The sequence below is a fragment of the Diabrotica undecimpunctata genome, chromosome 2 (genome assembly GCF_040954645.1).
Source record: "Diabrotica undecimpunctata isolate CICGRU chromosome 2, icDiaUnde3, whole genome shotgun sequence".
In the NCBI taxonomy this organism is placed as follows: Eukaryota; Metazoa; Arthropoda; class Insecta; order Coleoptera; family Chrysomelidae; genus Diabrotica; species Diabrotica undecimpunctata.
In genome coordinates, this window is record NC_092804.1 from 23850308 (window position 1) to 23867941 (window position 17634).

General features: G+C 32.0%; 1 protein-coding gene across 2 annotated transcripts in view; it reads right to left on the reverse strand.

The window, feature by feature from the left end:
- Positions 1-12868, reverse strand: part of Dgk (diacyl glycerol kinase 1) — a 529426-nt gene extending 516558 nt beyond the window's left edge. For both annotated transcript variants that reach the window (XM_072522519.1, XM_072522517.1), the window contains exon 1: positions 12461-12868. The gene's annotated coding sequence lies outside the window, so the exon portion shown is untranslated. The remainder of the gene's footprint in view (positions 1-12460) is intronic.
- Between the last annotated feature and the right edge of the window lie 4766 nt (positions 12869-17634).

Below are 17634 nucleotides of genomic sequence, written 5' to 3' on the forward strand. Positions count from 1 at the left end.
TATTTGCTAAAGTTGTGTTTGATGTGATGTTTTTCCGGCAATTCGAAAGCCAGTCGCCTTAGTTCATTTGTAGTGATGCCATAAAATAGTTTTGATAGGCTAGCCACATGCTCTGCTAAGTTTTGTTCTTGCTCTACAGAAAAAACGCACTTCCAACCCAATCTCGGCTTACTACCATCGTTTGCCTTTAGCCTATCCCTTAATGTTGTTCGGGGTATGCCAAACATTGTAGCTGCTTTTTTTACGAGACAGCATTTTGGCGAACTGCTTCAATAGCATTTTTTAGGTTTTCCTCCTTCCACATAGCCTTTTCTGTTGTTCTTTTACGTAACCGTACCATCTGAAAATCACAAAAAAAAATGCGTTGTTAACCTTTCATTTCAATAAGAAAATACGAGGCAACACCGTCATGGCGGCATTAACCTGAAGTAAAGTAACGGAATTACCCCTCGAGAACAACATGGTGGATATATCACTACATACTACAAACAATAACCAAACATTTAAAAGCAATCTCACCGAAAAGTATCTAGGGTATCATATTATTAAAGGACATATTCAACAAACCAGTTAAGAACCTTATTATCACACTTACCTCGAGTTATAAATACGGCAGAAGTAAGTAGAAATATGAAACTATAACGGTTTTACTGATATTCGCACGAACTAACCATGAAAGCGGCAATAGATGTACTGATCAAAGCACGCTCAATCGGAAGCTATGTCTCAGCGTTAGTCAGGTGCGTGCAGGACTAATATTTTGTGATAAATACTCGGTGACCGAATTGCCCCGTATCACGGCATTACCCCGTCCTCCCCTACACACGAATCTTAAAAACAAAAAAATCAACTCAATACTATTATAAAAATAATATTCATAATACCATATAGCAATACAGCCAAATTTTTGATTATTTGTCGCTAAAAAAACTATTAACTATTATGATGAGAGTTCACCCTATTAATCTACAATAAAATATTCTTGTGTAAACAATTACTAAACCCTATATATACATACAACATCCAGCTATGAGGCTCTGTCAGTACAAACAATTTATAACTCATTCGGGACTTAAAAATTGTCAACTTCAGGACCAGTGAACTCCATATAAACTTTCAAATATGTAGATACTGTTAACAAGACTATTAAAAAATTTGCCAAGAGTCGCAAGCAATCACGTATTTAAAAAGTAAATGTTTAAATTATCTCTAAACTCGTTGACTCGTTTGGAAAAAAATTTGAAAAAATGAAATATAAATCTAATGGATGTTTCCCTGGATAATATGTTACAAATAGCCTTGTTAATGTTAATTCCCTTTTACATCATCGCACTGGGAATATTCACCATGATGCTCGGAGATTATGTGACAGGTTTGGAAGAAATATTATTAATTTGGAAATTAAAATCACTTTTGCTGATATTAACTTTTTTTAAAAGCAATTACATGAGTTACGTACCAAAGCTTATAATGTCTTAAATTTCCATACATTTAATGAATTTAATCATAGACAGAGAATCAAATATAATACAGAATTTCATAAAATCAAAAGAATACAAATTAATAAGTTTAATAAATTAAAAATAGAAGCTTTTAATAAGATAAAATATCAAGAAAAATGATTTAAAAATCTAACATCTATTCATTTTCCTTTTGAAATAAAAAAAACTTTAGTACTGGGACCTAAATTTTGTCCTTCTAAATCAGATGTTAGAGTTCCAAATTTACTTTCTGATATTGAATCAATCATCTGACCACTTAATGATGGTCAAAAGGATTTTGTTAGATCTAAATGTACAAATACTACCAACTTTTTACATAAAAAAGATCATTTTTCAAATAAATACATGTACATACTATGTAAAATACACATTGTTGTATCTAAGGATTTATTGAGTTATCAGAGCTATGTTCACCACGACATTTGGAATAGATTTTTGTCACTTTCAGGTGGATTTTTTACTTCTCAGGTAGATGCTTGAAGTAGACTGACTCGTTCTAGTAGTCGCAGAGGCAGAGTAAACGAGCCTTTTTTTGCAAGGACATCGGTCCGTTCGTTCTCCTCTACACATAACTGCTCGCTGGTCAACACAGCAACAGTTAGCACTCTTTTGCTTTTGTAAACCAGCTTGGAGCTAACTTTGGATGATTTCAGAGCCTTCAAGTCTGACAAGTCTGTCAAGTCTGACAAGTCTGATCGCACCTCCGTGTACTCCAGCGCCTGCTCGCTCATTTATCCGAGAACTATTTGTAAACCAGACAAGTCCACTTTAACGGAGCAGTGTCGTGGTACTCCCCATTCATTACGATCATTCTTCTTTTATGTGAACTCAAAGTAAGGGACCATGCTGTCCTACCCGCTAGCAGTAATCATGGATTCGTGCTCTTTAATCACATCTAGAGACAGTAGACCCAGAAGAACCTCAAGGGTTATTGTAGATGCGGTTCTCATTGCTCCTAGCACCGCTGGAGTAGAGTGAACTAGGCCTCGGCCGAGATGAGCCTATCTAAGAGCAACAGCATACGTCATATACGTCATATTAATAATATAAAGTTAGTATATTAATATAGTACAACAATTTAATTTTCATTATAAATTCAATTATTAACTAAGAACATTACACGACATCATTACCAACACACACTTTAACACAGTATACTCTAGATGAACTAGCAAAGGAACATGGAGTTACGGTGTTACGATTACCACCTTACCATTCCGGACTTATCCCCATTGAACTAATATAGGCTCAAATGAAGGGATATGTCACGAGAAACAATACCTCATATAAACTTGAAGCTATTCGTCAACTACTAAATAATTCAATGTTAAAAATTCCATCTAAAAATTGGCAAAAAATCTATAAGACAATATTTATACTTGTTCACGGGTACTTATTCTTGTTCAATTGTGGAATACCTGCTTCTTAAACCGAATTGGTAGAAGAAAATTAGATCTATGTATCTATTATTAAATAGCATCTTAGGATACGAACAATTTTTGTTAGCTCAAAAATGTTCAAAAGGGGTACCCTTGGATTTTTTCAAAATTTAATAATCGGGTATATTGGCGTCTATTTAGGGTAGAGAGGTAAACCGTTGCACTTTTTTTACATAAAATTGGTCGCTCGTTCTGCTTCCATGTTCAGAATTTTCCTACATTGAATGGTTCGTTAGAAAAAATGCCAGTTGTATGCATATATGTTCTGAAAATTTCGTGGAAATAAAAACTGAATATTTTATATCAAATTTTACTTATTTCGATTAAGCCTGACCTGCGTAATAAAAAAAAAAAAAAAATATATATATATATATATATATATATATATATATATATATATATATATATATATATATATATATATATATATATATATATATATATTTATATATATATACATATATATGCTTATGAGAAAATGCACCGTTTTGCCGGAAATTGGAAAAAACCATAACGTTGATCATCATTTAAAAATCCGTTAATCGGATATATTGGCGTCAACTTAGGTCAAAGAGGTGAACAGTTGCACTTTTCTTACATAAAATTGGCCTCTCGTTCTTCTCCCATGCTCAGATTTTTTCTACATCTAACGATTCGTGGGAAAAAAATGCCAGTTGGATGCCTATATGTCCTGTTACAACGCTACTGTACTTACATTTGACGTAACGCAACGTATTGGCAATTTTTTGACGTATTTACAACATGAAACAAATAATTAACTTCTACGCATGTCCTTATTGCCACTGACGTCAATTTATTATTGTTGTGAAAGCATAGAGAACGGAGCTTTTTATAGTTTTTATTAATGTTGTATTTCCATAGTCGATCAAAAAAAATATTTTTAAAAACTCGGGAAGCCTTAGTAGCTTCAACAAAAGTATAAGAGCACTGATAAAGCAATTAAAGGAGTTTTCCTTCAGTATGATTCAAACGAATGAATGAATGTTTACACCCGTTTCATAAACAAAATATTTTTGTTCTATTCCCAGAATGTTTGCAACGTCTGGTAATTTCAGTTTTAATTTTTCGAATCTGCTTGAAGTTGTTCCGTAAGATTTCCGATGATGTTGGTAAATAACCGAATTTCTGAAAAAAATTATATGTTTATACAAAAATGATATAACATCTAAATATTTTCTTTTTCTTCCAATTAGTGGTAAATGAATTCTTGTCAAGGTACTTTACCTCGATATTGGTAGCATCCCATGTACTAATAATTTTATAATATAGGGCTATATAGGACTAAACATTCTACTATACATCTTTCAATCCAGCTCTCACTGAATTATTTTTCCTCACTTCTAATTTATAATATTCCCATGCTTCTTCATTAGCAAGAACACCCATTTTAACCAAACTCTAATGGTAAGAGGCAAACAAATCGAAAGTTTAAAAATGAAAAAGGTTCTTAATAGCAGAGATTTGACATTAATCGTAAAAACTCGATTAACAAAATGTTACAGTACACTATATTATACAATTAAATCTAGGGCGTCGAACCGAAAGGCGAGAACAAGACAACTGCTTAGGTGTGCACGTATAGAAGAATTCTGAAGATCTTATGGGTGGATCATGTTACGAAAATTAAAATAGTCAGAAAAATACAAAAAATCAAAAAGTTAAAAGGATAATAAAAGAAAGAAAACTATAATAACTCATAACATAACATAACATCATTATCATTGCTTTTATACCTTAAGCCCCACTTATACGAGTATACCACATTTTATGTGTGGTCAGCTTCCCTAACTACATGTTTCCTTGTTTTATATCATAGGTCATATTAATATCCATTACAAACCACTCTTGTTTAAGCGTCTCTCATTAAGTCTTAGTTGGCCTCCCCTTCCCACTGCTTGAAAGAACTTACAACTCAGCAATTCTTTATATTGGGTGTTTATTATGTCAACGTTAAACATAGCCTATCTTAATATGTTTTCTCCTTTTAACACTGCTCTTGAAGTGATCCTTTTCCTAAATTTTATGCAGATTACACAGCCGTATCTCTTCTCGTGAAGACCCAGTCGTAGCATCACACAAAGTACATGCTAAAATGTCATATAAACTTAGCTAAAAATGTGACGTCTACGAACCAACGAAATAAAATCTGTGCAGGTAATATGTACAAACCGCAAGGGAAACTGCCCTCCGGTATCGTTAAACGATCAACCTCTGCTACAGGAAGACTACATAAAATACTTGGGAATCCATTTGGATCGCAGGCTTACATGGAAAAAACACATATTTACCAAGCGAAAACAGCTGGGCGTTAAACTCATTGCAACTCATTGCAAACTATATTGGTTAATAGGTCGGAAGTCAAAACTGTCAATCAACAATAAAATTTTAACATATTAAGTTATTTTAAAACCGATTTGGAGCAATGGGAAATAGCAGCTAGATTTAGTATTGACATTCTTGAAATATTCCAATCGAAAGTACTCCGGATGATAACTAATGCTCCATTGTACGTTCCAAACAAGACGATCGGACGAGACCTCAAAATGTCAGCTATCAACGAAGAAGTCACTAAACTCTACCAACAATAAAATCAGACTAATAGACCGCCCCAATCATCTAGCCCAAAATTTAATGTCACAACCAATCGGACGAAGGTTCAAACAAAAGATCCCAGCCGATCTGTTAAATATAAACTAGTCACATAGAATCTAGAAGCAGAAGCCCAACCAAACCCTACACTATTCTAGAGCCAATAATACACAGGATATTGTCAATGGGCAATTTTCTATAAGACATTTTTTCTTTAATTCAGACAATTTAGTTAATGTAATTATATTACAGATTGTAAATATATTGGTATGTTAAATAAAAAAATAATAATATTACTGCAAAATAGAGGGCAACAGGATTGTCGGAAGAAAACAAATGTTCCTTCGAATTTGCCGAGGAACCTAAGATAATTCTATAGTTTCAGCTCTAAACAACACTTTAGAACAGCTGCTTCGAAAGTTAGAGTATCTGTGATGATTACCAACATCCATCGCTTAGACGGTAGAGAATTTTTGCCGTTTGCCGAGAAGTTTGTCCATTAGCAACAGATCATATTAATGACATATTACTAACTTAGAATTAAATGGAAGGTAATACCTAATCTACTTTTAAAAAGTAGGTACTTTTTCCATTGAATTTAAGTGACTACCTCCATTTTTATAAGGTATTTAGTTTTATGTTAAATGTTAATTTCTGTTTTCCTAAGAAATTCAATCAATAGATTGTTAATTTGTTGAATGAGATAATTAACAATGATATATTAACTGGACCCACAATGTTTAGTTTGTACAATTTGGATAATAACTCTTTGGATGAATCCCTGTGTTTGGTACATTCGAAAAATATGTGGTTTAAGTCTCCCACTGAATTGTCGTTACATGGCATAGAATTTTTACTCTATAATACTAAAGCAAACCGCAAACTTGGGAAGAATACTTTAAAGATTTACTGACAGCGACAAGAGAGTCCTTCAAACAGATAGAGAACTATGGTTTACAAGGCGTCAGGCTGATAGGATCACCAATCAGAATAAATGAGAGAGAAGTCGAAACCGTATGCAGCCATCTAAAGAATGGCAAATCACCTGGCCCAGGAAATGTAGCTCCGGAACTCATTAAACATGGACCCAAAATACTAATTCAACGACTACGACAACTTTTCCAGGAATGCATAAATAAACATGAAATACCTGAGGAATGGAAAGAATCGCATATGAATCCCATCCATAAAACGGGAGATAAATCGAAACCTGAAAACTATAGAGGAATTGCAGTTACTAGTAGTATTAGCAGAATATATGGGAAAATAATAAAAAATCGAATAGAAGAAGAATACCAAGATATGGAAGCCGAAGAACAGGCTGGTTTTTGTGCAGGTCGATCTACAATAGACCATGTCTTCTCTATTACTCAGATAATTGAAAAGAAAGTTGCTCGTGGCCAAGAAGTCCATCTGACGTTTGTAGACATTAGGAAAGCATATGAGAGTATCCCGCTTGATAAATTATGTGAGGCACTGGGGAAAACAAATATAAATATAGAATTGATTGAAGCAGTAAAAACGTTGTACTACCAACAGGAAATCTCATAACATCGGGATTCAAAGTGACTAAAGGACTAAGACAAGGATGCTGTATATCCCCAACATTATTCAAAATATACCTCGAAGCAGCACTCAACAAATGGAAGAAAAAATGTACGAATATGGGCATACCACTAATAGACTTAACTTTGTACACTCTGTGCTTTGCGGATGACCAGGTCATCATCGCACAGGACTCTGAAGACCTTAGTTACATGATGCGAAAACTATTAGAAGAGTTTACAGAGTGGGGTTTGGAAGTGAATATGGAAAAAACTGAGTACATGAGTATCGGAGGAGATCAACATAACCTTCTCGTAGAGGAAAATCAAGAGATCAAACTATGTGATGACTACAAATACCTAGGAGTAAAGATCACTCAGGACGGAAAATTAGATGCAGCCATTAAGGAACGAAATACACAGGGAAGAAAAGGCATAGCCTTACTGAACAGCGTACTGTGGGATAAAAACATCTCTAAAGAAAATAAAAGAAGAATCTACATCATAATAAAAAGTATCACAACATATGGATGCGAAGTGTGGCCCCTAAAAGACAGAACAGAGAAAATGCTTAGAGCAACATAAATGGACTTCTGGCGCTGCTCGGCGGGAATCTCCAGACGCGACAGAATAACAAACGAGAGAGTCCGAGAAATCATGGGGGTTACACATAATATTGTTGATGACATCAAAACGACACAACTCAGATGGTACGGACACGTAAGGAGAACGCCGGAGAATAAAATACCAAGACAAATTCTTGAATGGCAACCAAGAGGTAGGCGGAGACCAGGAAGGCCTAGAAGAAGTTGGAGAGAAGGAGATGATAAAGAAATCAGAGAAAGAGAACTGGAGGACGATCTATGGAACGATAGAATGAGATGGAGATTGGAAATCGGAAGACGTCGAAGAACGTTGTAAACCGACATTATATATATATATATATATATATAATACTAAAGCTTATGATTTGGAAGGAGGAAAGGTCAGATGAGGAATATTACTGGGCAGAGTTGGATGAATTTAATAATAGTGATTCTTATGAGCCTCAGTTACACTTTTATATAAAGTTTCCCAATTTTTCCTAATATATTTCTTTATTAATGGCAAGAAATCGTTACTACTTGCAATCGTTGCTTCTATTCTAGTCTCACAAGCATTTTTTTTCTTTTATATCTACGTCTGCATTACCAGTTGTATCTACATGTCTTTTAAACCAAACGAATTTGACATTTTTTGTGTACGCTTAAAGACCATCGTTTATATCCCCATATTGTAACTAAAAATTAATTCTAAATATGAAATCAAAATCATCCAATTATAGCAGCGGAAAACATTCATCTAAAAATTGAATACCATTTGAATTATCATTGCAAATTCAAGAAGTTTCTTCCCTACGTTTAGAAGAAGTTCTAAACGAGAAATTTAGAATATCTCAATGATCTGCTGAATTGCTTAACTATTTAAATTACATGTTTTCTAGTCATAATCGTTGCACCTACGCGGTTTATGGTTTTTGCACAATAGTTATTCAAAGCAGTGTCGTTGTCATTTTTTTGCCCCTAACACTTTTAACATACTCACTTATTCTCGATTATGCCAGTACAAATAAAAAAAATCAAATATCGAAAACGTAAATGAACAACTATCGAAAAGTGATGATTTTTTGAGATTTTTAATAACTCCCTGAAGCAGATCGTAAGTTCAACATACCCTGTAAACAGCAACTTCACAATAAAAATGGAAGATTATCAGATACCACAATATGCAATAAATTTTAACATATACAGTGTGTAAAAGCCAAATGGAATAAATTCATTATTTAGGTTACTGTACATATTTATAAAAAATCCCGCAACACGTCAAATTTAAATTGTAACTTGACATTCTTTAACGTGAAAATGCAACCCCTACCTTCAACCCCCTTAGAATGACAGGTACAACATCCAATTTTTAAAATAGGGAGTATAGGCTTGTGATATATCGTTTGAAAGGTCTTTTCATTTTCCATTCAAAAATGTTGTCGCTTTCAAGTTTATTAAGATTAATTAAGATAAAATAAATTAAAATCATGTGGTTACCGAAATTCGCTACAATACAATCAAAAACTAAAATGTAATGCAAAACGTAATAAAATGTAGAACACGAAAAAGAACTATGAATGTTAATGAAGTAGATGTTCAAAATGTTCACCGCGAACGTCTTGGCAACATCCTAATCTCAAATAAAACTGTCTTCTAACATTATTTAACATAACAGGCGTGATCGACCTAATCGCAAGCGTTATTCGTTCTTTTAAGTCATTTAAATCAGAAGGTTTAGTTTTGTACACATGGCTCTTCACATATCCCCATAAAAAGAAATCTAATAATGTAAGATCAGGTGATCGCGCTGGCCATTCAATCGATCCTCGCCTCCCTATCCACCGATTGGGAAATATTGTATCGAGGTACTGCTGGACATTAAGTTGGTAATGTGGTGGTGCTCCATCCTGCTGAAACCATATCGTATTCGCTGGAACTTGAGGGTTTCCTGGATCAGGATATAAATTTGCCAACGTTGGAATGACATCATTTTGAAGTAGTGCCAAATAATTGTTGCCATTCAAGTTGCCCTCAATGAAAAAGGGACCAATGATATTGTTTCCTACTATCCCTGCCCAAACATTAACCTTTTGAGGGTATTGAGTGTGTTCTTCTCTCATCCAGTGAGGATTCTCCGTGGCCCAGTAGCGGCAATTTTGCCGATTAGCATGACCGTTAAGTGAAAAAGTACACTCATCAGAAAACATAACGTCTTCTAATTGGATAATATTGTTATCCAACATGTCCATCATTTGCTCACAAAAAAAAAGTTCTCCTATCAAAATCGTCTTCCATGAGCTCCTGAGTAGGTATCATCTTATAGGGATGCAATTTATTTTCTTTTAATATGTTTACTATCGATGTATGGCTAGCATTGAATGTAGTGGATGCCTGTCTACTCAATGTATGTGGATTTTCCTGAAACTCAAGCAACACATCTAATTTGAGTTCATCACTCAGTGCATTGGCAGCTGCTTTTTTTATATGCCTTACATGACCAAACTCGCGAAACTTCTTCTCTATTTTACTTATTGTTCCTAATTTCTCATGAAATAGGCGAGTTACTTCCTGTTGTGTTCGGGTGTTATCTCTGTAACCAATCATTTGTAAAACTGTTATTTTATGAATTTCCGTTAATCTAACCATTTTTCAGAATTGAATTGAACGAACTTTTTACTTAAATTAAAATACTGACAACTTAATAAAACAATTTACTAATGCGTGTTAAAATAACGTTGCCACGGAAATTCTTTAAAGTTTTTTAATGGTTACCATCTAAAAACCACATTGCTCTGGTTTTTGTTCACTTTCTCGTTATCAAGACCTAAACGGGAAATAAGTATATTTTAGCAAATTTCGGTAACCACATGATTTTAATTTATTTTACCTTAATTAATCTTAATAAACTTGAAAGCGACAACATTTTTGAATGGAGAATGAAAAGACATTTCAAACGATATATCACAAGCCTATACTTCCTATTTTAAAAATTGGGGGTTGTACCTGTCATTCTAAGGGGGTTGAAAGTAGCGGTTGCATTTTCACGTTAAAGAATGTCAAGTTATAATTTAAATTTGACGTGTTTCGGGATTTTTTATAAATATGTACAGTAACCTAAATAATGAATTTATTTGGGTTTTACACACTGTAGATTGTTTCACTAATAATAAAGGTTATGATCTAGAAACTACCAATCTTTAAATGTCGTCAAAATTTGAGCTCAGCAGTATAATTAATGTTTAAGTTACAGTTGTTATTTAAATGACACACTTTTACCTTAATTTCTTTTTTAATTTTCGAAACTGACGGGAAAATCTATAAGCAAAGCCATAGCTTTATAATTGTTCTGCCAAACACTACTGTACCAAAAACAAGAATTAAGAGATTGTATGATATTTTGAAACGTGGTTCTATAGACACAAATAATGCTCAACGGTCTAATCGCCCAAATTCGGCAATTGTTCCAAAAAACCTACACAATTTTTTTGGTCGATCGGAAATTTAAGTTCCGATAGCAAAGTTGTTGAAGATATCAAAAAGCAGTGTATTGAACATTTCTGAATGGGAAAGCTGTAATCAAAGTAGGTGCAACGTGTGTTTGCATTCCCAGTCTATCAAAAACAATAATGCGTTCATGAATCAGATTGTTGTTTGCACTGTTTTGGCGCAATAAAAAGAACTTTTTGTATCAATATATACCAATGAATGATATAGGGATCATCAACTTGGGATTTTGTCTGTCAATTGTATTGAGAAAGAACATGTATATGTAAATTAAATAATAAAATTGTAGTAAGAAATCCCAACAACGGTTTTGTAAACCTAACATGATTAATTCAATAACGATCTTAAAGATAATGAAATAGACTAGAAAAATTACAAAGATATATTGAAAAAACATGGGACAAGACATGTGGAAATAAAAGTGTAGAAAGATTTGAGAACGTCTGTATTCAAAATAGAAGGATGAAAAAATAAAAGGTGTAAACCGGATAAAATGATAAAAGGCCGATAAAACAAAACAAAAATGTAGAAAATCAAGTTAAAACGCACCAAAGAAACGTAGTTAAACTAGAACTTGTTCATTCGGTATTAATACCAATATGAATTCACTTTTTATAATGAAATAAATTACAAATGAAATTCACCACCTAAGGTAATATTATTCTGTATTTTTAAGGAAACTACATTAAAGAAACTTTTCAAATTGCGCGTAAAGGGGTGTGTCCAGACACTTGAGAAGAAACAACCCTCAAATTTCACAATATGACAACAGGTTGTCTTTATACAATTAAAATAAAAAACTATTTATGACATCTAACATATTGACATTGTTATTGAAAAAAAATACGGATATTTTGTGTAAAACCTCTATTTTTGCGAATATTCTAAGAAAAATAAGTTCCTGTCGATATTAAAAATGTGGTAGGCGTGAAATATAAAGGAATTTGAAGTAAAATTAAGAAAAATTATGTAAATATTTATTCCAACTGTTTTTAAATTATTATGTTTGGTTAAATCATAAAACAGCCAGCTGATCGTAAGCTGGTGCATTTCAAATTCGGATTTTATAGCGCTTTTGCCTTTCCTAAAAATATTCTTTCGCATCTGTTTGAATAACTCACGCCTTTGGCAAAAACATAGTTGTGCTATAAATTTTCAAAACAGTAAAATTTTATATAAATACAACTAAAAACAAGGAAACTTATGTACACATGGGATAAAAATATTATCGTTTGAAGCTTTTTCAAAATGTGTTAAAACGCACAAAGTTGGCTTACTTTTGGTGACATCCCGCCTTAACAGAAAAACACAATCTAAAGTTTTTTTATATTTGAAAATTTTCGAGTTCGTAGCCCGATAACGAGTCACTAATCGCGGACTGATCGTCCTTCCCACTCGCCAAAGTTTTTGCTTGACTGCGGAACACAGGAACAAACCAAACCGCCTGCCGCCGGCAACTTATGAGTTCGACGTGTGCTGCCTTTGGAAGCTGTCGTTGCTATGGATACAGCCGGGTGTTCTGACGTCTAGCCATCTAGCGGACACTAGTCGAATTGGGAGTGCGTGTCGCGGATGAGACTGCGATTCGCACTAAAGAAGTTTTTCGTTTATTTCTTGCCGTTGTATTTATCGGCTGTAAAAAAAGTTTGCATTGTTTATGTTCTTGAGGTTTTATTATTGTTTCATTTGCCAGCACTAAAAAAATACACGTCCGGACTCAGAAAAGGTTTGATAAAACGTTTATTTCGTAATATACGTTTTTTATAGCACTATCAAGGCTTTCGTGGTCGGTATATTGTAATGGTACATTATTTTTGGAATTTATTGGTCGCGTGGCCTGGAATTATTTCTTCATAACGGTTTTTTTTTACAACTGCGGTATAAGTAATCAAAGCCGGTGCGCCAATAGTCGTAAAGTTTGTTTAGCAGAAAATGGTTGACTTCAATTAGTGCGGTCGTAAATATTATGAAATTTATCTGACCTGGCCCATTGTTAAGACCTTGTACCTCAGGTAAACCATTGTTACCTGAAACTGGGCCTTTTATACTATTATCGGTTAACCCAGGATGTTTATATTCGGTACTAAATTGAAGTCAACCATTTACTGCTAAACAAACTTCTTTTTTGAGTTGACTGATCAGATCTGTCGGATGGGATCTGTCGGTAGATGCTAATCTGTGGTGTCTTTGGGTGAGGTTTTGTATATCGTAGCGCTAATATTCACAACCTGTTTATTGTACATGCAGACATTGATATACACGAAAATCTCTTTAAATATCATTGGATAGTAGTAGATGTTAGGTAGTAGGATGCACAACAAGCCAAATTTTTCTACAAATAAAATTTGGTGCTTTTCTTCTGTGATGGTGTGTTCTCCAACGGCAGATTTTTAAGAATCATCAAGGTTACAGTTCCAGTTACACTGAACCACAACTATAAGCAATGCGGTAAATTCCAACGGTCTTTTTTGCGTTACTTTGTAAATCTTAGACTTTCTTCATTCGAGTTGATGTCATTTTTGCTTAGATTTTGCTAATTTGAATGAACTTGACCGTCACAGTTTTTTAATGTGACAGCGAAATTCTTTTTTTAATTAGGGTTTTGAAATTTTACACATACAGATGTATCCAATAGTAAAGATGCAGTTTATCTGTCACAACAACATCCACGTCTATAAAAAAAACAGGATGTGGCACTCCAGGAGTGACCGAGAAGAGAAAACATAGCTTTTTTATCGTCTACGCACGAAGCGATGGTTTTTAATTTAATTTAATTAAATTGATTAGATTCGATTCCAATCGATTCGATTCGATTTAAGCCCAACAGATTCGATTTAATTCCAATTGATTCAATTCAATCACATTCGACTCAATTCGATTCGAATATAATCGATTCGATTCGATTTAATTAGATCCCACTTGATTAGATTCGATTCCAGTTAATTAGATTTGATTAAATTTCAATCGATTCGATTTCAATTAATTCGATTCCATTTGATTCGATTCTATTCGATACCAATCGATTCGATTAGATTCAATTCGATTCGATTTGATTCAAATCGATTTGATTCGGTTTAATTAAATTCGATTCGATTACCATCGATTCAATTCGATTTGATACAAATCGATTTGATTCGGTTTAATTAAATTCGATTTGATTACCATCGATTCAATTCGATTTGATTCCAATCAATTCGATTTGATTCCAATCAATTCGATTCGATTCAAATCGATTCAAATCGATTCAATTCCAATGGATCTTATTCGATTCAATTTTATTTTATTTTTGATTTTATTTTATTCTATTCCATTCTGTTCTGTTCTATTCTATTCTATCCTATCCTATTCTATTGTATTCTATTCTATTCTATTCTATTCTATTCTATTCTATTCTGTTCTATTCTATTCTATTCTATTCTATTCTATTCTACTCCACTCTACTCTTCCATTCTATTCTATTCTATTCTATTCTATTCTATTCTATTCTATTCTATTCTATTCTATTCTATTCTATTCTATTCTATTCTATTCTATTCTATTCTATTCTATTCTATTCTATTCTATTCTATTCTATTCTATTCTATTCTATTCTATTCTATTCTATTCTATTCTATTCTATTCTATTCTATTCTATTCTATTCTATTCTATTCTATTCTATTCTATTCTATTCTATTCTATTCTACTCCACTCTACTCTTCCATTCTATTCTATTCTATTCTATTCTATTCTATTCTATTCTATTCTATTCTATTCTATTCTATTCTATTCTATTCTATTCTATTCTATTCTATTCTATTCTATTCTATTCTATTCTATTCTATTCTATTCTATTCTATTCTATTCTATTCTATTCTATTCTATTCTATTCTATTCTATTCTATTCTATTCTATTCTATTCTATTCTATTCTATTCTATTCTATTCTATTCTATTCTATTCTATTCTATTTTATTTTATTTTATTTTATTTTATTTTATTTTATTTTATTTTATTTTATTTTATTTTATTTTATTTTATTTTATTTTATTTTATTTTATTTTATTTTAGTTTAGTTTAGTTTAGTTTAGTTTAGTTTAGTTTATTTTATTTTATTTTATTTTATTTTATTTTATTTTATTTTATTTTATTTTATTTTATTTTATTTTATTTTATTTTATTTTATTTTATTTTATTTTATTTTATTTTATTTTAGTTTAGTTTAGTTTATTTTATTTTATTTTATTTTATTTTATTTTATTTTATTTTATTTTATTTTATTTTATTTTATTTTATTTTATTTTATTTTATTTTATTTTAATAAACAGGTTCTGACTTATCGCTGAATTTAAAATCTACCTGACAATATATTATGTTGTCAAGCCTCCTTTTAAGGAAAGGTAACATTTCAAAGTTATCGTTGGTGATTGTTCAGCTTTTTAAGTTGCGTTCAACAGGTGAACAGCTAAATTAACTACAGTGCGAAGCCGTGTATGGAAAATGAAGAGATTCTTCAAACCGCCCCATTGTCATATCTTCCCATGTGATATGTTGAAACTTCATAGTATTTCAAGCCGCAATACCAAATATAGCAATGTAGTTATGCTAATCTATCTATTATAAAATAAGCTTTTCGTGACACTCGTCCGGCCAGGAAACCAACAGTTGTTTTGAGTAGTATGGACCTCTATAAAAAGAACCTATATGTTTCCTGTAGTCGATTTTTTTGGACTTAATTATTAACAAATTAACGTTAAAAGAACGGTAAATTTTCGCTTTTTTCGTCTATCAGCAAAAAGTAAAGCGTTTGAAACAAATTTGAGAAGAGAAGAAACTTATAAATCATATAAAAACCTTCAAAATGGCGTTTTCTAAATGTTCCTATCCTTATTTGTTGCTTAGAGAGTTGCAAAATAAGTCAAAAATTTCGGCTTTTTATAATGTTAATAACTTTTTTTTAAATAAATTTATAACCTTTTTATTACACAACACAACACAACCCAACACAATGTTGGGTCTTGTGGTGCTTAAAATGATCTCAAAATTTTAAGTTGATCGGTCAAAAAGTTTAAATGTTATTTAATTTGTTTATCCCAAATTAAATTTTTTTGCAACAATACAAGTCAGAAAATTAAATAGGTATATTAAATATAAGGATAGATTCTAAAAGAAAACGATTTATTCTGCTAATAGTATTAAAAAAAAAATGAGAAAAAATTATTTTAAATATTGCTAAATAATTTGGCAAATACATGTAAATTTTTTTGCTTATAAACAATTAGAATAACTTTTTAACGATTGCCGGCAATAAACTGATTTTTTGATATTTTTACAGCCTGAATTTTTTTACAAATATGAAAGGAAAAAGTTGACCTAGGACACTTTGGGACAAAGTTAGTGCCTTTTTTTATAAATTGATAGCAGTTTTGTTTATAACAATTAAGAGACCTTATTAGGATCATCTGAAAGAACATACTTTAAAGTTTTAATGTAAAAAATTCGATAAAGATTGCATTTAAATGGAATCGTTCACAAAAGCTTCAAAATTGTGGGCCTCAAATTTGGTCGGCTTTGAAACTAGTGAGAGCGCAGGAGGAGGAAGGAGCTGTTAACTGTATCTCTGTTTGTTGTTTATAGATTTCGACGTTTTTTTTTTTAATTTGTATGTACTTTTTGCGTTCATTACGAATATGTATTATTTAAATAATTAGGTTGTTAAATAAACCATCTAATTTGTTTAAACAATTTTTATTTTAGTTTTTCTTTTTTTTTTAGGAATATTTGAGGTAATTTTTATTGTAAAAAATAGGTATTTATGCTTAACATATACTTCTTCAATAAACTTTGTAAATATTTTATTTATAATAGATTTTATAAAAAAAGGAATATATATTTTAAACCCAAATGGAATTCTTTATTTGTTGAAAAATTGTTATAAAAAAACAGCTTCGCGTTAAACCCTTCCCGGTAAACTTTGGGTTAACTTTTTGCTGTAATGTTATTCTTTCGATTAAAATAAGATTCGGCTAATGGATAAACAATAAACAATGTGTTTTAAACAATAACAAAGTTTAGATGTTTGTCAAGTCTATATATCCTGAAACGCAAAGGTATATTAATTTGTTCATGAATATTTTAAACTGACTTATGCTGTATCAAATCACAATGGACTTGCGTATCTTCGATTCCATGCCCAAAATATTTAAATTTTTCAACTTACTGTAATTGTAATTTCTATCGATAACTAAGAATAAATGCTTCAAGTTTGTTTTTTACTTTACTTTACCTACTCTATTGTTGATGTAGTTTTTGGTTATTCCTCCAGTGAGGTGCTCCCAAATAGCAGACGTTAAGAGTGTCACACTGTAATTAACGACGGACCTTTCGCCGTTCCAAACTTTATAATTAACTCTGCAAAATTCTCCACGACTTCGGCATTCAATACCGCAAATGCCTTTTCTTGTGGACTAGAACA